General features: G+C 44.8%; 1 protein-coding gene and 1 long non-coding RNA gene across 3 annotated transcripts in view; one reads left to right on the forward strand and one right to left on the reverse strand.

The window, feature by feature from the left end:
- sparta (spartin a) overlaps positions 1-417 on the reverse strand; it is a 32,179-nt gene extending 31,762 nt beyond the window's left edge. Inside the window, exon 1 of one of the 2 annotated variants that reach the window (XM_078222259.1) lies at positions 1-417. The gene's annotated coding sequence lies outside the window, so the exon portion shown is untranslated. The other variant, XM_078222261.1, reaches the window with a different exon arrangement.
- On the forward strand, positions 303-25,905 carry LOC144499791 (uncharacterized). Its single transcript, XR_013498899.1, has 3 exons — positions 303-389; positions 3,037-3,156; positions 25,230-25,905. It is a non-coding gene; the product is annotated as an uncharacterized LOC144499791 (long non-coding RNA).
- Positions 25,906-27,852: the final 1,947 nt, after the last annotated feature.

Raw genomic sequence — 27,852 nt, forward strand, 5'->3', positions numbered from 1 at the left:
CGGACAGTCCGGAGTCACCTGGACCAGGCCGCCGGCCCCAAGTGTTTCGATGAGGGAAAAACGAAAGAAAAGGGGTCGGTTTCCCACCCGCAGCTGAACTCGGAGAGAGAGAGAAAGCAATACTAATAATGGTTGAGTGATTTGAGGGCAGCCCCGGGCTGGAGGAGGAAATTCCCTGTTTGACAGAATCACAGCGGGGCCCCCGGAGGGAGGGAGGCAGGCAATGGCGGCTGCGCGTCACCGCCGGCTGACCCCGTGACCGCCAGCCTGGGTCACGTGCGCGGTGGGCACCGGTGACATCCGGGCGCCGGGTAACGGTTACATCCGGGGCACCATCTGGGCACCGCGGCCCCCTACCCGCGGCGTGAGGGAAGCGGCTCCGGCTCTGGGTGAGCGGGACTGAAATTTCGGGCTGAGTTTATGGAGCTGCTGATTGTATTTTTGTTGTGATTTCACTGAGTGAGATTCCAGTCACACCTGCTGGGTATGGCGCAACCCGTCTGTTCACAGTTCCCGGACACCCAGCAAAGTGGCGGGACAGCAGAGCTAGAGGAGAAGAGAGGGAGCAAATAAAGACACCCTGACTTGCAGGATAGGGAAAAAAAACACTCTCCACCCAAAGAGGTGGACAGGCAACCAAGCTTCCAGCCCAGTTAATGCTGGAGTGGGCAGAATGCATGCCCCCATCCCTGATCCCAACTGTCTGCCCACCCATCCCATGCCACCTGCCTCCCCATCCCCTGCACCTCCTGCCGGCCCATTCCTATGCCCCCCCCCCCACCACCTCTCTGCCACCCCTACAATCTCCTCCCTGCCCATCCCCATGTCGTAAGAAGTCTAACAACACCAGGTTGGACTTTACACCAGGTTGGACTTTAACCTGGTGTTGTTAGACTTCTTACTGTGTTTACCCCAGTCCAACGCCGCATCATCCCCATGTCCCCAGCCCATCCATCCCCTGCACCTCCTGCCTGCCCATTCCTATGCCCCCACCCCCATGTCCTCAGCCCGTCCATCTCCTGCTTGCCCATTCCTATGCCCCCCCACCTCCCTGCCACCCCCATGTCCCCAGCCCGTCCATCCCCTGCATCTCCTGCCTGCCCATTCCTATGCCCCCCGCCTCCCTGCCACCCCTACAACCTCCTCCCTGCCCATCCCCATGTCTCCAGCCCATCCATCCCCTGCATCTCCTGCCTGCCCATTCCTATGCCCCCCGCCTCCCTGCCCATGCCCCCAGCCTGTCCATCCCCAGCTCTTCCTGCCTGGCCAATCCTATGTCCCCACCCCCACCTGCCTATGTATCCCATCTGCCCACCATATATGCTCTCTCCCTGCCTGCCCACCACCTCTGCACATCCACTATGCCTATCCACCCCTACAACCTCTTGTCTGCTCATGCCCCTGCCTGTCTGCCCAGCCCCTATGTCCACTCACCTCCTATGCTGGTTGTGGGAACTCCTTGTCCATACATTGGTTCCCATGTTTCCTTCCTTACAGCATCCACCATTCTCCTAAAGTACTTAATTGGCTGTAAAATGCTTTGGAACTCCTGTGGTTGTGAAATGAGCAATATAAATGCAAGATTTTTTTTCTTTTTAAATTTTTTTTATAGTGTAGTCACCCATAATGCCATGTGATCCCACAAATAACAATGAAATAAATGACCAGATAATCTGTTTTAATAATCTTTGGTTGAAGAATAAATATTGCCAGGAACCAAAGAGAACTCCCCTGCTTTTTGAATAGTGTGATGGGATCTTTTACATCCACTAGGAAAGCATCCCAGACAACATTTAACCTGTGATTTGAGAGATTACATCTCTAGCAGTGAAACTTGTGTCTGCTTAAATTATCCACTCACGATTCTGGGTTTTTTTTTCATTTGTAATGCTTTTCATTTCTCTCTACTGTGTGCTGCTTATTGTGGTCCCTATTAAACTCTGACTAGCCCAAATGGACATAAACCAAACCTAAATCTAAGTAATTAAACACAGGTGTAGCTTTGCCACAATGTATGATTAAGTGTTGTGTAAGTGTTCATGCATTGCAGTATTAATGTAAGCCTTACTTGTGACTAATAAATAAACTTAAAAAGGAAATGGGAAAACATACAATTTGTAGCTACCTTTGCTGAACTTTAAAATTACTTTCATGGATTCATCAAACTTCCTGGGTGATCAATTTCTAAAAAAAATTGGTGTTTAAGGAAACCAAAAATCCTAAAATTTCTCACTGTTTACTTCACACAAATCAGATCTGAGCATCATAGTGCATTACATTTGTAATGTCAAATGTACATTGTAATGTCTTGATAATTGAACAAATAGGTAACAAGTATACAACAATCACAATATGGTATCATCATAGCACATTATTCACAGCTTATTTACAAGAATGTTGAGGCTACACAAAGACAGGCTTTATGATTCTAGCCGTTTCAGTCATAGAAGAGCCTTGTTAATCTGTTCCTTGGACATGTTCCAGAATGACGTTATCAGCAGATTCTGGAAGAGTTTTCTGTTTGTCACAAAATGGAGTCCTTAACGTTAAATGGCTTCTTTAATATAGCCTTTCCTTCTCGTGTAGTGACAGACCACTGGGGGCCAGTTAGGTCAGTTGGCTGGACAGTTGGTTTGTGATTCAGAGCAATGTCAACAGCATGGGTTCAATTCCCGTACCGGCTAAGGTTACTCATGAAGGCCTGCCTTCTCAACCTTGCCCCTCGCATGAGGTGTGGTGATCCTCAGGTTAAATCACCACCAGTCAGCTCTTCCCCTCAAAAAGGGAGAGCAGCCTGAGGTCATCTGGAACTACGATGACCTATTGACACACTATCGACCAGCAGCCAGCCCGTGCATCTCAGCACTCTCGCTGGGAATGCATCTGGAAGAAGCACTAATGTTTCAAGTCTAGATGACGTAAGAGCCCCTTCGTCGAGTGATTCAGACTCGAAACATTAGCTCTGTTCTCTCTCCACAGATGCTGTCAGACCTGCTCAGATTTTCCAGCATTTACTGTTTTTGTTTCAAATTCCAGCATCCGCAGTAATTATCTTTTATTATGGAAGAAGCACTAGGCTGTTTTAGAAACCTACATTACAACAATGACTACACTTCAAGTACTTCATTAGCACAAAGCATTTGGTAGGCCATCCAGGTCAGTAGGTTTTGTTTTTCTTTAAGTGTATGTACACTGTCATTAAGGGGAAATACCAGGAGAAAATGGTGGGACATACAATGAATACATTTGTATAAATTGGGTGTCAGCTGATTAAAGAATAGACATTCATGGTAGTTGAGGTAATGGTGAATTGCTTTTGCATGATTGAATCTTGACTGTTGTCAGAGATCACACCAAATCCCATTGACCCCTGAGTTCGCTGACTTGGTTCCTGGTCCAACAATCCCTGAATTATAAAATACATATCCTTGTCTTCAGATCCCTCCATGGCCTCACAAATTCGGTATGTCCGCTACGACTCTCACCAATTTTTACAAATACACCATGGAAAGCATCCTTTCCAGATGTATCACAGCTTGGTATGGCTCCTGCTCTGACCAGGACTGCAAGAAACTACAAAGGGTTGTGAACATAGCCCAGGCCATCATGCAAACCAGCCTCTCATTATTGACTCTGTCTATACTTCCCGTTGCCTCGGAAAGCAGCCAGCATAATCAAGGACCCCACTCACCCCGGACATACTCTCTTCCATCTTCTTCCATCAGGATAAAGATACAAAAGTCTGGGATCACATACTAACCAACTCAAGAACAGCTTCTCCCCTTCTGCTATCAGAGTTTTGAATGGCCTTACCTTATATTAAGTTGATCTTTCTATGACTGTAACACTATATTCCGCACGCTCTCCTCCCCTATGTACTCTATGAACGGTATGGTTTGTATAGCGCACAAGAAACAATACTTTTCATTGTGTACCAATATATGTGGCAATAATAAATCAAAAATCACTATCTCTGTAATCGCATATAGAATTAGAATTCTCCAAGATCTCTGCACTCCTTCAATCCTCGCCTCTTCCACAACTCCAATTTTAATTGCTACATGATTGGCAGCTGTGCTTTCAGCTGCTTAGGCCTTAAGCTTTAGAATTCCATCCTTAAACTTCTACCTTTCCTTTAAGGAATTCCTTAAAACCTATCTCTTTGTTTTGGTCACCTATTCTAATATTCCTCATGTCAACTCTAGTTGATAATACTGTGAAGTGCATTAAGATATTTTGCTACATTGAAGATGCTATATAATTACAAAATGTTGCTGTTGATTTTGATGGGCAGAAACAATTTCTTCATTGACCAAATAGCATTTGGTGTTTGGACCTGGATAGCTATGTGATTGCCATCAGTAATCAGTCATCAACAAAGCGATGGAAGGTATCGTGAACAGTGCTGTCAAGCAACAGTTGCACAGATATAAACTGCTCACTGATACTCAATTTGGGCTGGGCTCCTCTAGAGACACTTGATTCCTGACCTCATTACAGCTGTGGTCCCAATATGGACAAAAGCGCTGAATGCAAAAGGTAAGGTGAGAGTGACTGCCCTTGTTATCAAGGCAGCACTTGATTGAGTGTGCCACCAAGGAACCCTGGCAAAATTGAAGTCAATGGGAATGTGGAGAAGTCTCTTCATTGGTTGAAGTCATACCCAGTAAGCAGAAAGCTGGTTGTAGTTGTTGGAGGTAAATCATCTAACTTCTGTGACATTGCTGCAAGAGTTCCTCAGAATAGTGTCCGAGGCCCAACCATCTTCAGCTGCATCATCAATGACCTTCTCTCCATCATAAGGTCAGAAGTGGGAATATTCTGTACCATTTTCAACTCCTGGAGTACTGAAGCAGTCCACGTCTGTATGCAGCTAGACTTGCTCAACATTCAGGCTTGGACTGATCAGTTGCCACATGTGCCAGGGATTGATCATTACAAACTAGAAAAAATCCAGCCATCTCCCCATGCCATTGAATAGCATTACCATTGCTGAATCCCCCTTTGCAATATCCTGGGAGTTAACAACCAGGAACTGAACTGGACCAGTCATATAAATACTGTGACTAGAAGAGCAGGTCAGAGGCTGGGAATTCTACAGTAACTCACTTTCTGACTTCCCAAAGCCTTTTTAACCATCCACAAGTCAGGAGTCAATGATGGTATCCTCTGCACTTACCAGGATTAGTGAAGTTCCAGCAATCAAGAAGCTCAACACCATTCAGGACAAAGCCGTACACCTGATTGGTACCCCATCCACCAACTTAGACATTCACTCTCTCTAACACTAGCAGACAGTGGCAGCAGTGTGTACCACCTACAAGGTGCACTGCAGAAACTCAACAAGGCTCTGTCAACAGCACCTTCCAAACCCATGACTTCTGCAATTTAGAAGGACAAGGGTGGCAGATGCATGGGAATACCACCTCTCGCAAGTTCACCTCCAAGTCATATGTCATCCTGACTTGAAACTATATCGTCATTCCTTCATTGTCACTGGATTAAAATCCTGAAACTCCCTTCCTAACAGCACTGTAGGTGTACCCACACCATATGGACTGCAGCGGTTCAAAAAGGAGGCTCACTACCATCTTCTCGAGAACAATCGAGGATGGGCAACAAATGTTGGCTTTGCCAGTGATGCCGATGGGAAAAAATAAAAAATCTCGTATTTTGGGATATCTTATGCCGATTCTCCACGGGAAAACCTAGGAAAATCATCCTGACGAACAAAGCATCTGCCACCCTTGTGCACTGCAGAATGACTGATGCTGCATTTGTCCTCATAGTTCAGAAATTCCACAGACATTTAAATTCTCTTTCACAGTCACTGCCAAAGCTGCCCTTTGGTCAAAGTTATCTGCGGATCAGACTTATATTATTATTATTATTATTTACCAAATGCAAATCTTCAAATCCAAGAAATACCCTTCTCATTTGCTGAGCTTAAGGTGATTCGTAGAGAATCATAGAGAATCCCTGTAGTACAGAAGGAGGCTATTCGGCCCTTCGAGTCTGTACCGACCACAATCCCACTCAGGCCCTATTCCCGTAACCCCATACCTTTACCCTGCTAATCCCCCTGACACAAGGGTCAATTTAGCATGGCCAATCCACCTAACCCTCGCATCTTTGGACTGTGAGAGCACCCAGAGAAAACCCATGCAGACACGGGGAGAAAATGCAAACTTCACACAGACAGTAACCAAAGCCGGAATTGAAGCTGGGTCCCTGGTGCTGTGAGGCAGCAGTGTTCACCACTGTGCCACCATGCTGCCACGTCTGCTGCTTAGTCTGTGGAGGGAACACTTGTCGATAATGTGCCACACTGTTTGTGTCTCTGCAAATGTGTAAGGGATTTGTACTGAGAGCCCAGTGGTGGAGGTTGGCTGCACAGGGGCCTTGGCCTGTCCTGGGCCTGGAAGGACAAGTGATTTTTCAAAGCATACCACTTGATAGATGGGATTTGTCATAAGGAACTTGTTAGTGACTCCCCATGTTTCCCATTCCTTTATTCAAAAGATTTATGTTGGTCGATCCTGATCAGGAAGGTTGCTTCATATGGGCCCCAAAACAGGCAATAGGTGGGTTGAACAGGTCATCATGGAGTGCTAAGTGAAATGGGGCACAGATGGTTTCACCCAGCCTCTGGGTTTTCATTAGTTGGATGTATGGGGAGAAAGTGATATTTGTGAGGACAGGAAGCCGGAAGGTTGTTGAGTGAAGGGCTCTAATAATGCGGGTTATTGCGTTCAATTGAATTTCAATAAGATATGTGTATGATGACCTTGGTAGCACAAGCCACAAGCTTTCGGAGTGCTGCCCCTTCATCAGGTGAGTGGGAGTTCTGTTCACAAACAGGGCATATAAAGACACAAACTCAATTTACAAAATAATGGCTGGAATGCGAGTTTTTACAGGTAATCAAGTCTTAAAGGTACAGACAATGTGAGCTCCTGGTTCAACTGCTCCATGTGTGCTGAGTTTCTGCAGGAAGTCCATAGTGTCGCGACAAAAGCTGGGGGTTCTTTGTACAATGGGTTACAGGATGCCCTCGACGTAGCCGGAGAGGTTCTCGCACAGGGTCCCATTGCCCGATACGATGGGACGGCCGGGTGTGTTTGCCTTGTGTATCTTCAGGAGGCAGTAGAGATCTTCGAAGCGGAGAGTAGGATGAGAGCACGGAGGGTGCTCTGAAGGTCCGGATCAAAGCTCTTGATCAGTCTGTTGAGTTGAGGGGTGTGTTCTTTAGTCGGATCTGCGGATAAATGTCTGTAGTGTTCCTCATTGTTCAGTTGTCGGTACATTTCTTTGCAGTAATCCGTTCTGTTCAGTATGACGATGGCCCCTCCTTTGTCTGCTGGTTTGATGATAATGTTGCGGTTGGTCTTGAGAGCATGGATGGCATTGCGTTGTGCTTGGGTGATGTTCAGGGCTGTCTTGTGAGTGCGGCTGATGAATCTGGCATTGACGTAGCTCCTGACGGCTTGGGCATACATGTCGAGTCAAGGGCAGCGGCCTTCCGGAGGAATCCAATTCGACTCTTTCCTCTTCGGTTGAGAACACCATCCACCAAGTACACGGTACATGCACTTGCAACTCGGCCAACATTGTCTACCTGATACGCTGCAGGAAAGGATGTCCCGAGGCATGGTACATTGGGGAGACCATGCAGACGCTAGAAAAAACGGACGAATGAACACCGCTCGACAATCACCAGACAAGAGTGTTCTCTTCCTGTTGGGGAACACTTCAGCGGTCACGGGCATTCGGCCTCTGATCTTCGGGTAAGCGTTCTCCAAGGTGGCCTTCACGACACACGACAACGCAGAGTCGCTGAGCAGAGACTGATAGCCAAGTTCCGCACACATGAGGACGGCCTAAACCGGGATCTTGGGTTCATGTCACACTATCTGTAACCCCCACGACTTGCCTGGGCTTGCAAAATCTCACTAACTGTCCTGGCTGGAGACAACACATATCTCTTTAACCTGTGCTTAACCCTCTCTCCACTCACATTGTCTGTACCTTTAAGACTTGATTACCTGTAAAGACTCGCATTCCAGGCATTATTTTGTAAATTGAGTTTGTGTCTTTATATGCCCTGTTTGTGAACAGAACTCCCACTCACCTGATGAAGGGGCAGCGCTCCGAAAGCTTGTGGCTTGTGCTACCAAATAAACCTGTTGGACTTTAACCTGATGTTGTGAAACTTCATACTGTGCTTACCCCAATCCAACGCCGGCATCTCCACATTATGATGACCTTTGCCAGCCAAGTTCACAGTATTCTGTGCAGAGTTTAATAGAGTAAATTCTGAGGTACAGAGTGTTGTGGCATCAGTGCCCCATGTAAATCCAGCAAGATTGTTAGTAGACCGTTTCTAGTTTTGATCTTTGCTGTTGTTTTCTTCAGATGCTCCTGGGAAAACAAAGTTCTATCTAGAATCAGTCCGAGTATGTGAGTTGGGATCATGCTTTAGTTTGTGGCCATCCATGTAGATTATGTACCAAAAGAAAAACTAGAAACGCTGGAAAATTTCAGCATGTCCAACAGCATCTGCAGAGAGAGAACAGAGCTGATGTTTTGCATCTGGATGACGCTTCATCAGAGCACGCAGATATGTAGTTCTTTTTTGGCACTGACATTGTGGCAATTGAATACACTAGGTATGGTTTTGGAGGGGTTCAGTGTGCAATGCCATGTGCTGCAGTAGTCTGTCGATGTTGTAATGTCTTTGTTAATGGTCTGGTCGAGAGTGCAGAAGTATGGAGCTTGGGTGGCACAACAGTTGTCATCAGCATACATGAAGTTGTGGGACATGGTTGTTGGAAGGTCAATATATATGTTGAACAGGATTGGGGCTAGTGCTGAGCCCTGTAGTAGTTGGTTGCCCAGTCTTCTCCACGCTTTTCTCCCTTGCCCAAAGTGGGTTCTGAATCATCTGTTGAAAGAGTGTTTCAACAACTGTTCCAACCCAGGTTGGAAGCACCCTCAATGCAGCCAATGTGTCACAGTGTATCATAGGCAGCTGAGAGGTCCAGTAGAAATATGTCCGTCTTCAGGTTCACATCTTGATCACATGTGCTGTGTCTCTTACCGAAACCAGCTTGGTCAACATTAATCATAGAATCATAGAAGCCCTACAGTGCAGGAGAAGGCCATTCAGCCCATCAAGCCTGCACTGACAACAATCCCACACAGGTTCTAACCCCAGAACCCCACATATTTACCCTGCTAATCCCCTTGACACTAAACAATTTAGCATGAGCAATCAACCTAACCCGCACATCTTTGGAGTGTGGGAGGAAACCGGAGCACCTGGAGGAAACCCACGCAGACACGGGGAGAACATGCAAATTCCACACAGATAGTCATCCGAAGTCAGAATTTGAACTCGGGTCCCTGGCGCTGTGAGGCAACAGCGCTACCGGTGATATATCAGATGAGGACATAAGATAGAACTCACTGGGCGGAATTGTACCATACGATCCAGCCCGAGGCCAATGGAGAATGCCGTTCTCCGAGCCTCGCCCGCCCCCAGAATCGGGGCGGGTGTGCCGGTAAAATTCCGGCCACTGTTTCCATATACTTCATAGAATCATAGAAACCCTACAGTGCAGAAAGAGGCCATTTGGCCATCGAGTCTGCACCGACCACAATCCCACCCAAGCCCTACCCCCATATCCCTACATATTTACCGGCCAATCCCTCTAACTTAGGCATCTCAGGACTCTAAGGGGCAATTTTTAGCAAGGCCAATCAACCTAACCCGCACATCTTTGGACTGTGGGAGGAAACCGGAGCACCCGAAGAAACCCACGCAGGCACGAGGAGAATGTGCAAACTCCACACAGACAGTGACCCAATTCGGGAATTGAACCCAGGTCCCTGGAGCTGTGGAGCAGCAGTGTTAACCACTATGCTACCGTACTTGCAGAAATGTTATGAGCTAAATAATTTTGTATATTTCAAGCAATAGCACATGAGCAGAGTCTGTAGTTTATTCTGGAAGCTCTTGCTAATCTTACAATAATCATGCGAAATGGATTCCTTGTCCATACTCATTCCATATTGCTAACTGGAAAACTGTCCTTTATGTTGTCCCTCTCTTACTTTTCATGCCTTTTGTGATCTTGATCTTTACTATTTGTGTTTGTGTCGGCCTCTGTCTGAAGCTCTCTGAATTTGTGGGAAAAATCAGAGAATGCTACAGCACTAACGCAAATTCAACCCATCCTCCTTAGAATCGGCCATGCTAAAATTGCCCCTTAGTATGCGGGGATTAGCGGGTAGAATATGTAGGGATATGGGGGTAGGGCCTGGGTGGGATTGTGGTCGGTGCAGACTCGATGGGCCGAATGGCCTCTTTCTGTGCTGTAGGGTTTCTATGATTCTATGATATCACAGCCTTCTACTGGTATCTTTCAAAAATCTATTGCAATTAGTCCCACTCCTCTCTGATTATCCATAGCCCTGATGTGGAGATGCCGGCGTTGGACTGGGGTAAACACAGTAAGAAGTTTAACAACACCAGGTTAAAGTCCAACAGGTTTATTTGGTAGCAAAAGCCACACAAGCTTTCGGAGCTCTAGCCCAGCAGATCTTTCTGATAAAATATTTATCCAAATCCCTTTCGAAAGTTATCAACTAATCGAGCTACCTAGCCTAAGCTCTCGAACCCCCTCCCTAAAACACTGTACATTTCTACCTCTCCTCTTTTAAGATGCTTCCTAAAACCTACCCCTTTGACAAAGATTTTGGTCACCTATCCTTGTGTTATTCATTGTCAGACTTTGTTTGATAACACTTCTGTGAAATGCAAGCTGTTGTTGCTCATTGTTAGAAACAGATAACAAAGGTCAGGCAGAAGAAATTAATTGCAGGTAAAGAGATGACGTGAGTCCCAAACCCAAGTACAAAGGGAGGACTTCAGGAGAAATATTGCAGGAAAATGGAACATCATACCATAAAGTCAACATTTACAATTTCCCTGAAAACCTTTATTCTTACATGTTTCCTATGTTATTTACATGCCTATGTATGTAGATCAGTCAGAAATAATGACAGCCAAATGGTTCAATGGAAAGTGCAGAAGGGCATGTCAGGAGCAGCACCAAGAATAACTAAAAATGAAGTATCTACCTGGTTAAGCTACTGAACAGGAGTACTTGCATGCCAAACAGCATAAACAGCAAGTGATAGACAGAGCTAAGCGATCCCACAACTAATGGATCAGACCTAAACTCTGCAGTCCTGCCACATCCCAGTCGTGAATGGTGGTGGACAATTAAACAACTCACTGGAAGAGGAGGCTCCATAAATATCCCCATCCTCAATGAAGAAAGAGCCCAGGACATCAGTGCAAAAGGTAAGACTGAAGCATACACAGCAATCTTCAGCCAGAAGTGCCAAGTGGATGATCCATCTTGGCCTCCTCCAGTGGTCCCCAGCATCTCAGATGCCAGTCCTCAGCCAATTCAATTCACTCCATGTGATATCATAGAATCATAGAAACCCTACAGCACAGAAAGAGGCCATTCGGCCCATCGCGTCTGCACCGACCACAATCCCACCCAGGCCCTACCCCCATATCCCTACATATTCTACCCGCTAATCCCCGCATACTAAGGGGCAATTTTAGCATGGCCAATCAACCTAACCTGCACATCTTTGGACTGTGGGAGGAAACCGGAGCACCCGCAGACACGAGGAGAATGTGCAAACTCCACACAGATATGAAGAAACAATTGAAGGCACTGGACACTGCAAAAGCAATGGGCCCTGATAACATTCCGGCAATAGTAGTTGGGCTCCAGAACTTGCCATTCCCCTAGCCAAGCTCTTTCAGTACAGTTACAACACTGGCATCTACCCAACAATGTGGAAAATTGCCCAGGTACGTCCTATACACAAAAAGCAGGACAAATCCAACCCGGCCAATTTCCACCCCATCAGTCTACTCTCAATCATCAGTAAAGTAATGGAAGGGGTCATCAACATTGTTATCAAGCAGCAACTGCTCAGCAGTAACCTACTCAGTGATGCCCAGTTTGGGTTTCGTCAGGGTCACTTAGCTCCTGACCTCATCACAGCCTTGGTTCAAACATGGACAAAAGATCTGAATTCCAGAGGTGAGGTGAAAGTGACAGCCCTTGACATCAAGGCTACATTCAACCAAGTGTGGCATCAAGGAACCCTAGCAAAACTGGAATCAATGGGTATCAGGGGACAAACACCCCATTGATTGGAGTCATATCTGATACATAGGAAGATGGTTCTGGTTGTGGAGGGTCAGTCATCTCAGCTCCAGGACATCTCTGCAGGAGTCCCTCAGGGTAGTGTCCTAGGCCCAACAATCTTCAGCTGCTTCATCAATGACTTTTCCTCTGTCATAAGGTCAGAAGTGGGGATGTTCGCTGATAATTGCACAATGTTCAGCACCATTCAAGACCCTTAGACACTGAAGCAGTTTGTGTTCAAATGCAACAAGATCTGGACAATATCCAAGCTTGGGCTGACAAGGAGCAAATAACATTTGCGCCACACAAATGCCAGGCAATCACCATCACCAATAAGAGACACTCTAACCATCGCCTCTTGACATTCAATGGTGTTATCATCACTGAATCCCCCACTGTCAACATCCTTGGGGTTACCATTGACCAGAAACTCAACTGGACTCGCCACATAAACACAGTGGCTACAAGAGCAGGTCAGAGGCTAGAAATACCATAGCAAATAACTCACCTCCTGACTCCCCAAAGTCTGTTCACCATATACAAGGCACAAGTCAGGAGTGTGATGGAATACTCCCCACTTGCCCGATGGGAGCAGCTCCAACACTCAAGAAGCTTGACACCATCCAGGACAATGCAACTCGCTTGATTGGCACCACATCGACAAACATTCACTCCCTCCACCACCGACACTCAGTAGCAGCAGTGTGTACTATCTACAAGATGCACTGCAGCAATTCACCAATGATCCTTAGACTGCACCTTCCAAACCCACGACCACTTCCATCTAGAAGAACAAGGGCAGCAGATACTTGGGAACACCTCCACCTGTAAGTTCCCCTTCAAGGCACTCACCATCCTGACTTGGAAATATATCACCGTTCCTTCATAGTCGCTGGGTAAAAATCCTGGAATTCCATCCCTAACAGCATTGTGGGTCAACCCACAGCATGTGGACTGCAGCGATTCAAGAAGGCAGCTCACCACCATCTTCTCAAGGGCAACTAGGGATGGGCAATAAATGCTGGCCAGCCTGCGACACCCACGTCCCATGAATGGATAAAAAAGCTAAAACCACTGAGAAGAATAAAGTCAGCAATATGGCTGGTTGAATTTGCAATCTTTCAAGTCCGGCCTTTCGAGTGGATTTTTTAAATTTGTTTATATCCAATTCAATCCAAAGTCCAATTCAGACTCTCAGCAAGTGAGACATTCCAGATCCAAGCTGACAAGACAGGCTGGCCGCCTCCTGTCTTGGGCTCGATCTACATGATCCAGGCTGATTGGCGCAGGCATTGCATCTCCTCCAAGGCTTGATCTCATTTGCATCTTAGCCAAAAGGCCGAGATGCCGCTTTAAAAAATTGCTTCAAATGAAGCCTCAGTGTAACTTCATGACTTCGGACAAGTGCAGCACACCGATACTACACTTGATCTTAGCCTCGATGTCAATTAATGTATTATTTTGGCCCACTAAACCAGTGGGAGACTTATTTTTACTGCTAAAGAACTTAATGTGCCACCTTACATATTTTATTGTTGGCACACGATAGAAAAAGCTTAATTATATACTGGCATTTCTCTTGTGATCATGGTTTGTCAGAGGAAATGCTAATCCAAAATGTGACAGGAAGTGAATTTGATGTCTACATGAACACTTTTGATATGTTAATATGGGAAGATGTCCTCTATGTGCTTGATATAGAACAATCATAAACATGCTTGTAACAAACTGATTTACAATTTTGTTCCAGCAAAATGGAAATGAGGTCATCTTTGCTCGGGAAGCTTTCTTTTGCAATCCAGTAGAGGGCAGTTAAGCTACGCAATGCACAGCGAATAATACCTGACAGTTCAAGCAGATTTTGCATTATACAGATTATATGGCGTGAATAATATAGTGATTATTCACCAGAGGCCTGAGCCAAGCTGATGGGGGGGGAATGTGAGCCCACCCGGACCTGCTGTGTATTTCCAGCCTTTTGTTTTTATTTCAGATTTCCGGCATCCACAGGATTTTCTTTTTGGGTTGTGTTTATTTCATTCACTGTCACTTCTCTTCCAGGAATAGAAGAAGTTCTACACTTCTCTCCAGGATTTCCATTTGTCTCTTCTACCACTTTCTATCTCCTTACCCTTCTTTCTTCCACTTGTTTAAAACGTGTTACATCTCTTACATCGGCACAGGCTTGGAGGGCCGAAGGGCCTGTTTCCTGTGCTGTACTGTTCTTTGTTCTTAACTTTTTCCAGCCCCAGTGGAAGATCATCAATTTTGCTCACCATGGATACTATCATAACAGCTGTTTTTATTTCACATTTCCAACATCTGCAGTATTTTGCTTTTGCATTGAAGAGAGATGCCGGAGTGACTGATGCACAATAACAAAATGGCAAGCTTGTTAAATGAGTACTTTGTACCCATTTTCATAGTGGAGAGGGAACAAAATGTATCGACGCTACAATGGAACATAAATGTAAGTCAAAGGAAGGATTTGATACTCGTGGAATAAATAATGTCACTTATGATGGACAAGTCTTCACCACAGTGTGTGTAAAGATGAAAATAATCAGTATGTTGCAGTCATAATGTTCCAAAGTTCTCCAAAATTGATTAGAATTCCAAATGATGTTCCATTATTTAAGAATGAAGGGAGGGAGGAGCCAGTAAACTACTTATCAGTTTAACATCTGTTGTGGAGAGGTTACTGAAATCTCTCCATAAGACCATAAGAAATAAAGTTTATTTGTGTCACAAGTCGGCTTACATTAACACTGCAATGAAATTACTGTGAAAATCCCCTAGTCACCACACTCCGGCACCTGTTCGGGTACACTGAGGGAGAGTTTAGCATGGCCAATGCACCTAACCAGCGGGTCTTTCGGACTGTGGGAGGAAACTGGAGCACCCGGAGGAAACCCACACATACATGGGGAGAATGTGTAGACTCCACACAAGACAGTGACCCAAGCTGGAAATCGAACCTGGATCCCTGATGCTGTGAGGCAACAGTGCTAATCACTGTGCTGCCCTAAATAGGCCACACATGAGGATGGCCTCAACCGGGATATTGGGTTCATGTCACACTATTTGTAATCCCCACAGCCTGCCTGGACCTGCAGAGTTTCACTGGCTGTCCTGTCTGGAGACAATACACATCTTTTTAGCCTGTCTAGATGTTCTCTCCACTCACGTTGTTTGTATCTTAAAGACTTGATGAGCTGTAAGTATTCGCATTCCAACCATTATTCATGTAAATTGAGTCTGTGTCTTTATATGCCCTGTTTGTGAACAGAATTCCCACTCACCTGAAGAAGGGGCTTGGAGCTCCGAAAGCTTGTGTGGCTTTTGCTACCAAATAAACCTGTTGGACTTTAACCTGGTGTTGTTAAACTTCTTACTGCCCTAAATAGGAACAGGAATAGGTTGTTCAGCCCCTTGAGCCTGCTCCGCCATTCAGTAGGATTGTGGCTGATACAACATTCCTCACATCCACTTTCCTGCCCTTCCCCCATAACCCTTGATTCCCTCACTAATCAAATATCTATCTCAGCCTTAAATATTTACAAGGACTCTGCCCCTAGGGCTGAAAAATGGCAAATGGAATTTAACGCAGACAAGTGTGAGATATTGCACTTTGGAAGGACAAACCAAAGAGGAACGTACAGGGTAAATGGTAGGACTCTGAAGAGTGCAGTTGAACAGAGGGATCTGGGAATACAGGTACAGAGTTCCCTAAAAGTGACGTCACAGGTGGATAGGGTCGTAAAGAGTGCCTTTGGTACATTGGCCTTTATAAATCGGAGTATCAAGTATAAAAGTTGGAGTGTTATGGTGAGGTTATATAAGGCATTAGTGAGGCCGAATTTGGAGTATTGTGTACAGTTTTGGTCACCTAGTTACAGGAAGGATGTAAATAAGATTGAAAGAGTGCAGAGAAGGTTCACAAGGATGTTGCCGGGACTTGAGAAGCTGAGTTACAGAGAGAGATTGAATAGGTTGGGACTTTATTCCCTGGAGCGTAGAAGATTGAGGGGAGATTTGATAGAGGTGTATAAGATTTTGATGGGTATAGATAGAGTGAATGCAAGCAGGCTTTTTCCGCTGAGGCTAGGGGAGAAAAAAACCAGAGGGCATGGGTTAAGGGTGAAAGGAGAAAAGTTTAAAGGGAATATTAGGGGGGGCTTCTTCACGCAGAGAGTGGTGGGAGAGTGGAATGAGCTGCCGGATAAAGTGGTAAATGCGGGGTCACTTTTAACATTTAAGAAAAACTTGGACGGGTTCATGGATGAGAGGGGTGTGGAGGGATATGGTCCAAGTGCAGGTCAGTGGGACCAGGCATAAAATGGTTCGGCACAGACAAGAAGGGCCAAAAGGCCTGTTTCTGAGCTGTAATTTTCTATGGTTCTATGGTTCTACTGTACTTTGTGGCAAGAAGCTCCGAAGGCTCTCAATCCTCTGAGAGAGAAATTCCTCCTCATCTCAGTCTTAAATTGGTGTCCCATTATTCTGAGATTATGCCCTCTGGTCCTGGACTTTCCCATGAGGGGAAACATCCTCTCAGCATTTACTCTGAGAAACCCCTTAAGAATTCTATATGTTGCAATGAGATCACATCTCATCCTTCTAAATTCCAATGAGTAGAGTCCCAACCTGTTTAACCTTCCCTCATAAATTAATCCCTCCATATCAGGGATTATCCTAGTGAATTTTCTCTGAACTGCCTCCAATGAAGTAGTATCTTTCTTTAAGTAAGGGAACCAAAACTGCTGTCAGTACTCCAGATGTGGTCTCACCAGTATCTTGTATAGTTGCAGCAAGACGTCCCTATTCTTATACTCCAACCCCTTTGAAATAAGGGGCCAACATTTCATTATCCATCCTGATCATCCACTTCACCTAACTTCCTGTATTTTGTGCACAAGTACCCCCAAGTCACTTTGCGTTGCAGCCTTCTGCAGTTTTTCTTCATTTAAATAATACTCTGTTCTTTTGTTCTCCCTTCCAAAATGAACAACTTCACATTTTCCTACACTATACTCCATTTGCCAACTTTTTGCGTACTTATTTAACCAATCAATAGCTCTTTGTAAACTATTTGTACGCCTCTCGCAGCTTGCTTTTCCACCTATTTTCGTGTCGTCTGCAAATTTGGGTACAGTACATTCACTTCCTTCCTCCAAATCATTAAGGATTTCATCAGCAACAGAATAACTGAGCACTTGGATAAGTATTGATTGAGCAAAGAAAGTTAGTATAGATTTCTAAGACGTAGTTTTTGTACTGCCCAACATGAATTTATACCCTGCGTATATGGATCCAATTGCCCTGAAGCGGCATAGGCATTTTGTTAGCTGTAACATATATATGTATTTATATTGCGGAATCAGGTCCTCTGTTGCCCTTATTCAGGCATGGTTCAGAGCATTGACAGCACTGAAACATGTGCAAGATTGGTCACATGTTCAGAAGTCAGAACTGCAGCTTTAAATTTCTAGATACAAACCTTTGATGTCAATTAAAGGTAACAGTAAAGGCAAAGTCCTGTGCAACCAGCCTGCGAGGTTACTCTGCCTGTGAGCTGATAAATGTGGCAGTCCACGCCAACGAAAGCCAATTAAATTTGTGAACATATGAAAAGAAAGGTGACAGACCCATCTTGCGGGGCCATTAAATCTCATCCAGTTCACTCAAAGATGAACCTTATGCATCATTTCTCCCTAACACTATGTGCTGCTTCCTCTTAGGTGAGGCCAAATGTAACTAGAGAAAAAAAAGATTCTTGCAGGAGAAACATTGGGAAAACCCATCATGGATTCCTAAGGCAATCAACAAGCTCTAGAGCACTGCAACTACACGTGATACATTACTGAGTAAATATAACTAATCTTTACATCTCCATTGTTAGACCCCAGTGCCCTCTTCCTGGAGCTGCTTAATCCTTTTTAAAAGGCTGAAAATTCATATTTACCACACACAATGGGAGAGCAACAAATACCTTCATAAAAAATGCTTTTGAATTCAGTAAATACTGAGGGAGTGCTGTTTGTAGGTGGCAGTTTTTGAATGAGACATTAATAAATAATCATTAAGTTAACCTAAATCATTCGGCACTTCTGGCTGAAGATTGAACCATAGAAAATTACAGCTCAGAAACAGGCCTTTTGGCCCTTCTTGTCTGTGCCGAACCATTTTTTGCCTAGTCCCACTGACCTGCACTTGGACCATACCCCTCCACATCCCTCTCATCCATGAACCCGTCCAAGTTTTTCTTAAATGTTAAAAGTGACCCCGCATTTACCACTTTATCCGGCAGCTCATTCCACACTTCCACCACTCTCTGCATGAAGAAGCCCCCCCTAATATTCCCTTTAAACTTTTCTCCTTTCACCCTTAACTCATGCCCTCTGGTTTTTTTCTCACCTAGCCTCAGCGGAAAAAGCCTGCTTACACTCACTCTATCTATACCCATCAAAATCTTATACACCTCTATCAAATCTCCCCTCAATCTTCTACACTCCAGGGAATAAAGTCCCAACCTATTCAATCTTTCTCTGTAACTCAGCTTCTCAAGTCCCGGCAACATCCTTGTGAACCTTCTCTGCACTCTTTCAACCTTATTTACATCCTTCCTGTAACTAGGTGACCAAAACTGTACACAATACTCCAAATTCGGCCTCACCAATGCCTTATATAACCTTACCATAACACTCCAACTTTTATACTCGATACTCCGATTTATAAAGGCCAATGTACCAAAGGCACTCTTTACGACCCTATCCACCTGTGACGTCACTTTTAGGGAATTCTGTACCTGTATTCCCAGATCCCTCTGTTCAGCTGCACTCTTCAGAGTCCTACCATTTACCCTGTATGTTCTACCTTGGTTTGTCCTTCCAATGTGCAATATGCAATTGTTCAAATGTTTCAGCCTTATCTTTTGCACTGATGTGCTAGCCTCCCCATCATTGAGGATGGGGATATTTGTGGAGCTGACTCCTCCAGTGAGTTATTTAATTGTCCCACCACTGTTGACAACTGGATGTGATAGGACTGCCAGAGCTTAGATCTGAGCATTTGGTTCTGGGATTGCTTAGTTTTGTCTTTTGCATGCTGCTTTTGACATGCAAGTAGTCCTGTGTTGTAGCTTCATCAGGTTGACATCACATTATTAGACATGCCTGGTCCTGCTTCCTGGCATGTCCTAATGCACTCTTCATTGAACAGGAGTTGATTCCCTCAGTTTGATGTTAATGGTAGAGTGGTGGATATGCCAGGCTAAGAGGTTACAGATTGTCATTGAGTACAATTCTGCTGCAATTGATGGCCCACAGTGCCTCATGGGTGCCCAATTTTGAGTTGCTAGGTCTGTTCGAAATCTATTTCATTTAGTACAGTGGTAGTGACACACAATACGGTGAACTGTCTCCTCAATGCGAAGACAGGGCTTTGTCTCCACAAGAGCTGTGTGGTGGTCACACCTACCAAAGCTGTTATGGACAGATGCATCTGTGACGGGTGGATTGATGAAGATGAGGTGCTCTAGCCACCCTCAGTGCTTTCTCCACGTGGTGTTTAACATGGAGGAGCACTGATTCATCAGCTTGCGGGGGGGGGGGGGGAGGGGGGGGAGGCAGTGAGACGGGTGGTGCGATACCTGGTAATCAACAGGAGCTTTCCTTGCCCATGTTTAACTGATGCCACGAGAATTTACCGGGTCCAGAGTCAATGTTAAGAACTCCCAGGAAAACTCACTCCCAACGGGGTTCAGATGTTTTAGTCGAAGTAGGGAAGGAGGTAGAAGAGGGGGAGGGGTAGCATTATTGGTCAGAGATTGTATCACAGTGTCAGAGAGGAGGTTTGATGAGGACTTATCTGTTGAGGTAGTATGGGCGGAGATTAGAAATAGGAGAGGAGAGGTCACCCTGTTGGGAGTCTTTTATAGACCTCCTAAAAGTTCTAGAGAGGTTGAGGAAAGGATTGCGGAGTCAATCCTGCTTAGGAGTGAAAGTAATCGGGCAATTGTTATGGGGGATTTTAACTTGACTAATATTGACTGGAATTGTTATAGCTCTAGCTCGTTAGAGGGGTCAGTTTTTGTTCAAAGCGTGCAGGAAGGTTTTTTGACTCAGTATGTAGACAGGCCAACTAGAGGTGAGGCTATATTGGATCTGGTGCTGGGAAATGAGCCAGACCAGGTGCTAGACTTGGAAGTTGGTGTGCATTTTGGTGATAGTGACCACAATTCGGTTACGTTCACCTTAGTGATGGAAAGGGATAGGCATGAACCTCGGGCCAGTGGTTTTAGCTGGGGGAAGGGTAATTATGAGGCTATTAGGAGAGAATTAGGAAACATAGGTTGGACTAGGAGATTACAGGGACTGGGAACGTCCGACATGTGGAGTTTTTTCAAGGAGCAGCTACTGCGAGTCTGTGATAGGTATGTCCCTGTCAGGCAAGGAGGAATTGGTAGGGCTAGGGAACCGTGGTGCACCAAAAAAGTTTCGTTGTTGGTTAAAAAGAAAAAGGAGGCTTATGTTCGGATGAGACGTGAGCACTCGGGTAGTGCACTAGAAAGCTTTAGATTGGCTAAGAGGGAGTTGAAGAGCGAGCTTAGAAGGGCTAAAAGGGGACATGAGAAGACTTTGGCGGATAGGGTTAAAGAGAATCCTAAGGCGTTCTATAGGTATGTCAAGAACAGAAGGTTGGTTAGGGCAAGTTTAGGGCCAGTTATAGATGGCAGAGGGAAGTTATGTGTGGAACCGGAGGAGATTGGTGAAGCATTGAACCAATATTTCTCTTCGGTGTTCACGCAAGGGGACATGAATATAGCTGAGGAGGACACTGGGTTGCAAGGGAGTAGAATAGACAGTATTACAGTTGATAATGGAGGATGTGCAGGATATTCTGGAGGGTCTGAAAATAGATAAATCCCCTGGTCCGGATGGGATTTATCCAAGGATTCTCTGGGAGGCAAGAGAAGTGATTGCAGAGCCTCTGGCTCTGATCTTCAGGTCGTCGTTGGCCTCTGGTATAGTACCAGAAGATTGGAGGTTAGCGAATGTTGTCCCATTGTTTAAGAAGGGGAACAGAGACTTCCCCGGGAATTATAGACCGGTGAGTCTCACTTCTGTTGTCGGCAAGATGTTGGAAAAAATTATAAGGGATAGGATTTATAGTTATTTGGAGAGTAATGAATTGATAGGTGATAGTCAGCATGGTTTTGTGGCAGGTAGGTCGTGCCTTACTAACCTTATTGAGTTTTTTGAGAAAGTGACCAAGGAGGTGGATGGGGGCAAGGCAGTGGACGTGGTATATATGGATTTTAGTAAGGCGTTTGATAAGGTTCACCATGGTAGGCTTCTGCAGAAAATGCAGATGTATGGGATTGGGGGTGATCTAGGAAATTGGATCAGGAATTGGCTAGCGGATAGGAAACAGAGGGTGGTGGTTGATAGTAAATATTCATCATGGAGTGCGGTTACAAGTGGTGTACCTCAGGGATCTGTTTTGGGGCCACTGCTGTTTGTAATATTTATTAATGATCTGGATGAGGGTATAGTTGGGTGGATTAGCAAATTTGCTGATGACACCAAAGTCGGTGGTGTGGTAGACAGTGAGGAAGGGTGTCGTAGTTTGCAGGAAGACTTAGACAGGTTGCAAAGTTGGGCCGAGAGGTGGCGGATGGAGTTTAATGCGGAGAAGTGTGAGGTAATTCACTTTGGTAGGAATAACAGATGTGTTGAGTATAGGGCTAACGGGAGGACTTTGAATAGTGTGGAGGAGCAGAGGGATCTAGGTGTATGTGTGCATAGATCCCTGAAAGTTGGGAATCAAGTAGATAAGGTTGTTAAGAAGGCATATGGTGTCTTGGCGTTTATTGGTAGGGGGATTGAATTTAGGAGTCGTAGCGTTATGTTGCAACTGTACACAACTCTGGTGCGGCCGCACTTGGAGTACTGTGTGCAGTTCTGGTCCCCACATTACAGGAAGGATGTGGAGGCTTTGGAGAGGGTGCAGAGGAGGTTTACCAGGATGTTGCCTGGTATGGAGGGGAGATCCTATGAGGAGAGGCTGAGGGATTTGGGATTGTTTTCGCTGGAAAGGCGGCGGCTAAGAGGGGATCTTATTGAAACATATAAGATGATTAGAGGTTTAGATAGGGTGGATAGTGATAGCCTTTTTCCTCTGATGGAGAAATCCAGCACGAGGGGGCATGGCTTTAAATTGAGGGGGGGTAGTTATAGAACCGATGTCAGGGGTAGGTTCTTTACCCAGAGGGTGGTGAGGGATTGGAATGCCCTGCCAGCATCAGTAGTAAATGCGCCTAGTTTGGGGGCGTTTAAGAGATCCGTAGATAGGTTCATGGACGAAAAGAAATTGGTTTAGGTTGGAGGGTCACAGTTTTTTTTTTTTAACTGGTCGGTGCAACATCGTGGGCCGAAGGGCCTGTTCTGCGCTGTAATGTTCTATGTTCTATGTTCTAACTATTTGCCACTGTGCCACGACCTCTTGTGTGTCTTTCCTGTCAGTGGGACAGGGCATATCTTGGAATGGGGGTGGTGGTGTCTGGGACATACTCACGGAATCATATCTTACTGATAGTGTCAAGCTGTTACTTGACTAGCCTGTGGAAAACAGCTTTCCCAATTTTGGTACAAGCCCCTCACCCCTTTCCCAGACTGAAAATAACACGTCCCAGGACACTTCTTACCGAAGAGGGTAGTCTGGCAAGTCAGAAAATACCCCACCTCAAGCTACCTGCCTCAGTAGTGAAAATCCAGCCCGCTGTCTTTCATTCCTGCAGGGAGAAGCATCGTGGTAACATGTTTATATATCCAACATGTTGCCAAGTGTAACGTATCCTTAGTACCAAATGATTATGCTTATGTTTAGCAGTATGTGGTAACTGGTTCTAACTTAAAACGTAGCATTGTTGTGATATGTTGTAATGTTAAACAAACGTGTCACAGCATATTCTAAGTTTGCACAAGCAGCAACTGACAACCAACTCCAAATAAACAAATAAGCAAATAAACAATTATTTGCTTGCTAGCCCATTTTGTTAGAGACCTAATTCTAAACTGTCTCCTATCCAATGATTGTTTTAACTTTAATCTAATTTTTTTTTGCTAATTAACTTGTTGGACAGTTGTATAAGCACAGAAATTCTAGTGAGTAAGTTTATGTATGAATGCACACTATGGAGAATGTAACCCTGTTTTTGCCAACCTTTGTAGCAAGAGGATGGCAAAAAGGCTTTAGCGATGTCCTCAAAGTATCCCTGAAGAGGTCAAACATCCCCACCAACCCATGGGAGACTCTGGCCTGTGAACAGCCAAAGCGGAGAAGGTTTATTCAGGAAGGCGCCAAACACGAGCGACCTTCTCGGGGACATGCAGGGGTAAATCAAGAGCGCACAAACATTCTTTCATATACACAACTCTCCAAGCACCCCCTGGCCTGCATGTGACAATCTATAGATTGCACACTGGACTTATCAGTCACCTCAGAATCCAACGAACCGGAGTGGAAGCAATCCTCGATGACCTGGCCAGGGTGACTGGCTGTGTGGAGTCTGCACGTTCTCCCCATTTCTGCATGGTTTTCCTCTGGGTGCTCCAGTTTCCTCCCACAGTCCAAAGATGTGTAGGTTAGGTGTATTGGCCATGTTAAATTGCCCCTTAGTTTTCCAAGATGTATAGGTTAGCGGGTTTAGCCATGGTAAATACGTGGGGTTACAGGGATAGGGCGGGGGGTTTGGGCCTGGGTAAGAGGCTCTTTTGGAGAGTCAGTGCATACTCGATGGGCTGAATGGTTGCCCTCTGCACTGTAGGAGATTCTATGGATCCCAAAAGTCAGCTCAGGAAGGAGAAGAAAAACATTTTATCACTTAGAAATAGCATCACTGCATTCTGGCTGGTATTTCTGATGAATATGTAGTTTTGTAGTATTTGTTTTCCATAATATTTAAATCCGAAAGGTTTTTCCACATACCAATATTTTGTGTCATTTCAGATGGGTATTAAAAAAATACAGTGTCATGCATTTGTTTTTGGCTGTGATTCATTTTCTTTCCATTTTACCTAACATGACATTCATTGTTGAAGAACTTATAAAGTTACCTAATCTATGAACTTCCTTCATCCTTTAGCAGCAAAGATCAAAATGCAAAACAACCTCCTCAGCAATCTTGCTGACTCTTCATGGGGTGCAGATGCTCAACCAGAGGACCTCAGCTCTTGCCATCATCTACTCAACCATGCACCAGTATGGTCCAACTCATCCCACACCATAGAATCTTAATAGCAGTCTTGTAGATAGCCCGCTGAACACAACAATGTGTATCATCTCAGATACTCAAATCAACTCAACTCCCCTGGCTCCTAGCCCTGAGAAACATCCCATCCCTTCACAAAAGGAGGGAGATTGCAACAAGAAAGCTCCTGGAGAAAGTTTACATCAATCCAAGCCTGCTGCTCGGGCCTCAATGAGACAGCGGTGCGGTGCCTCCAATACTTGCCCCCTTTCAAGATTGGGCAAACAATTCCCCCACCTCCCCACAAAGAAAAGATCAGCCCCCCGAAGATGTTCCCTCTCCATCTCGCTTTGCCATCAAAATTCCCACCCTTCCCCACCACACCCGGGACCTTCACATCCATCCCCTTGCAAGTGAGGGCTGGAAATCCTGCCTCTAGCTGGTTAACACTCCTCCGAGTGTTAAATAGCTATAGGGCAGTCAGAATCAATGGAAATGTGTTCCCTGTTGACTCTTCGATTGGTGCAGCAGGAATGAAATGAATGGGAGTTCAAATACATTAATATGAAAAACTGTATTAAAATGTAATGTCTACATGTCTATATATAAATCTGTTTGGAGCAATTGTTTATATAATGTGTGTGAATGAATTATACGGAACATTTTTGTAATGATGATGTATATTGAAAAATGTATATTGAATATTTTTTTGTATCATTTTCTTTGCCTTACAGAAAGTTGTGTTTAGTGAGTGATAGAAATTGGGTATCGTGAACAGACAGGATTTCCGGGACTTTGCCTCAAACAATGGGAGCAGCCCCAAAGGAAATCGAAAGCTACCACTTTCAGGAGCGGAGCAGGAGTTTTGAAATCCCCGCAGTAAAAACTCAAAGAAATTATAGCTGCAACAGCTCTTTTCAACCCCAATTACTGAGTAAAATAGAAAGAGAAGTTTGAGAGAGACAGATCCCACAAAGCCCCAATATTGACTCTCATTTCCCTTAGTGAATAAAAAGGGTTGTCACTTAATCCCGGTGCGTTGGTTTAAACCTACACAGTGTAGCAACTGAGTCTCGCTGTGGGACTATGGAGTTGGTTCATCGAGTTGGATGACTATTTTGGAAGACATGATAAAACATTAAGATGGATAGAACCAACAAGAATCTTGTAAAGGGGTTGAAGAATTTACACAAAATCCTAATTCACAAAGGTACCACTATCATCCAGGTGCAAGATATGAAGTACAATGAGAAGATGTTGTCTGGGCTTTTTGTTAATTACCACTTTTGATTGAAACTGTATTCCATCAATCAGTGTCTTGAATGGTGATTGATAAATATTACCATAATCTAATTCTGACTAGCCCGTGTATTTTTTGTAAATAATAAATGTTACAATCAGTTCACAAGCAATAAGTCTTATATCCATGTTCATTGAAACCACCCAAAATATACTTTGCATGTGTACAGTCACCAATACTGCTGGGAGCTCATTACCATAAATTAGAATTAGCAGTAGCAGCACTGGGAGTCCAGAGATCCCATGACGTGCGCTGCCATTGTATTAAGATTAACAGAAATAAATAATAGAGGCATATCTGTTGCCGGTGTTAGTTGATATTGCAAAGTGCTTTATTTTGGAGTCTGCAGCCTCACAAAAATTTCAAACGAGATTTCTGGCCTTACAGAAAGGCCTTTCTTTACTTCGCACTACGATTGAGTTGAAATTGCCTCTGAGACCCTTAGAGTGCACTGGGATTTTTTTCTTCTCACCCACAGTAGGTGAAGTTGAGTTTAAATTATGGGATTCTGCCTGCAAAGCTATTCCATTGTAGGTAGTTTTAATGGATGAGGAGCAATGCATTCTGGAGGAACAAAGAGTGAGGAAAGCATTTGAGGAAACATTTGTTGTACAGGATACTGCCCCTGCCCTAAACAATTCACAGGCCAAACAAATCCTATGACTTTTACAGTGAGGAGCTGTGTTATAGACAAACATACTGGATCAAAGAGGCAACAAGAGACTAATGCCTACTGCTACCTAACAACTTGTAACTAAGATCCTTTGCCCGAACAGCTCTGCCTATGACTGTGACTGTGACTAATAACCACATTCAATTTAATGCCATTTCAATTAACACTGGGAGATGTGTACAATGTGCAATGCCACCTTGGGGGTTTTCCAAACATGCAGATCAATGACTCACTTTTTAAGAAGCTCAGCAATTAATCCAGGTGTATGACCGTGTGCTATGTTTAATCACATTGCTGAATTTCCCAAATTGATGGTACCCATGTACCATTGCAAGCTGCTGCTATTAATCTCCTAACAGAAAGTATGACTTGTTGCACAAATCTTGCATCTGAATGTAATATTTGCTGTATTATGACAAATTTGCTGTATTATTACATTTGGAATATTGTGTGCAGTTCTGGTCACCTCACTATAAGAAGGATGTGGAAGCGCTGGAAAGAGTGCAGAGGAGATTTACCAGGATGCTGCCTGGTTTGGAGGGTAGGTCATATGAGGAAAGGTTGAGGGAGCTAGGGCTGTTCTCTCTGGAGCGGAGGAGGCTGAGGGGAGACTTAATAGAGGTGTATAAAATGATGAAGGGGATAGATAGAGTGAACGTTCAAAGACTATTTCCTCGGGTGGATGGAGCTATTACAAGGGGGCATAACTATAGGGTTCGTGGTGGGAGATACAGGACGGATATCAGAGATAGGTTCTTTACGCAGAGAGTAGTTGGGGTGTGGAATGGACTGCCTGCAGTGATAGTGGAGTCAGACACTTTAGAAACATTTAAGCGGTTATTGGATAGGCACATGGAGCACACCAGGATGATAGGGAGTGGGATAGCTTGATCTTGGTTTCAGATAAAGCTCGGCACAACATCGTGGGCCGAAGGGCCTGTTCTGTGCTGTACTGTTCTATGTTCTATGCATACATCCTTGCAAGCTATGCCCTCCTTGAGTGCTTTAAAAATAGTCACGTGAACTAGCTTGGTGGTGACAAGATGATGATCTCCAAAAATAGTAAGTACAGCAGCTGAGGAGGACTACAACAAGGCACATGCCTCTATCAGAGTTGTCAGACAGGATTTCTCCTAAGTTAACATCAGACAGTTGATCTAATTGGCCTGTTGGCTCGTCCTAATAAAATGGAGGATAAGATATTAAAGTTGTATATGTGGGCAGCACAGTGGTTAGCACTGCTGCCTTACAGCGCCAGGGACCTGGGTTCAATTCGGGTCACTGTCTGTGTAGAGTTTGCACATTCTCCCCGTGTCTGTGTGGGTTTTGTCCGGGTACTCCGGTTTCCTCCTACAGTCTAAAAATGAGTAGGTTAGGTTGATTG

Source organism: Mustelus asterias, chromosome 10 (assembly GCF_964213995.1).
Source record: "Mustelus asterias chromosome 10, sMusAst1.hap1.1, whole genome shotgun sequence".
NCBI classification, from domain to species: domain Eukaryota; kingdom Metazoa; phylum Chordata; class Chondrichthyes; order Carcharhiniformes; family Triakidae; genus Mustelus; species Mustelus asterias.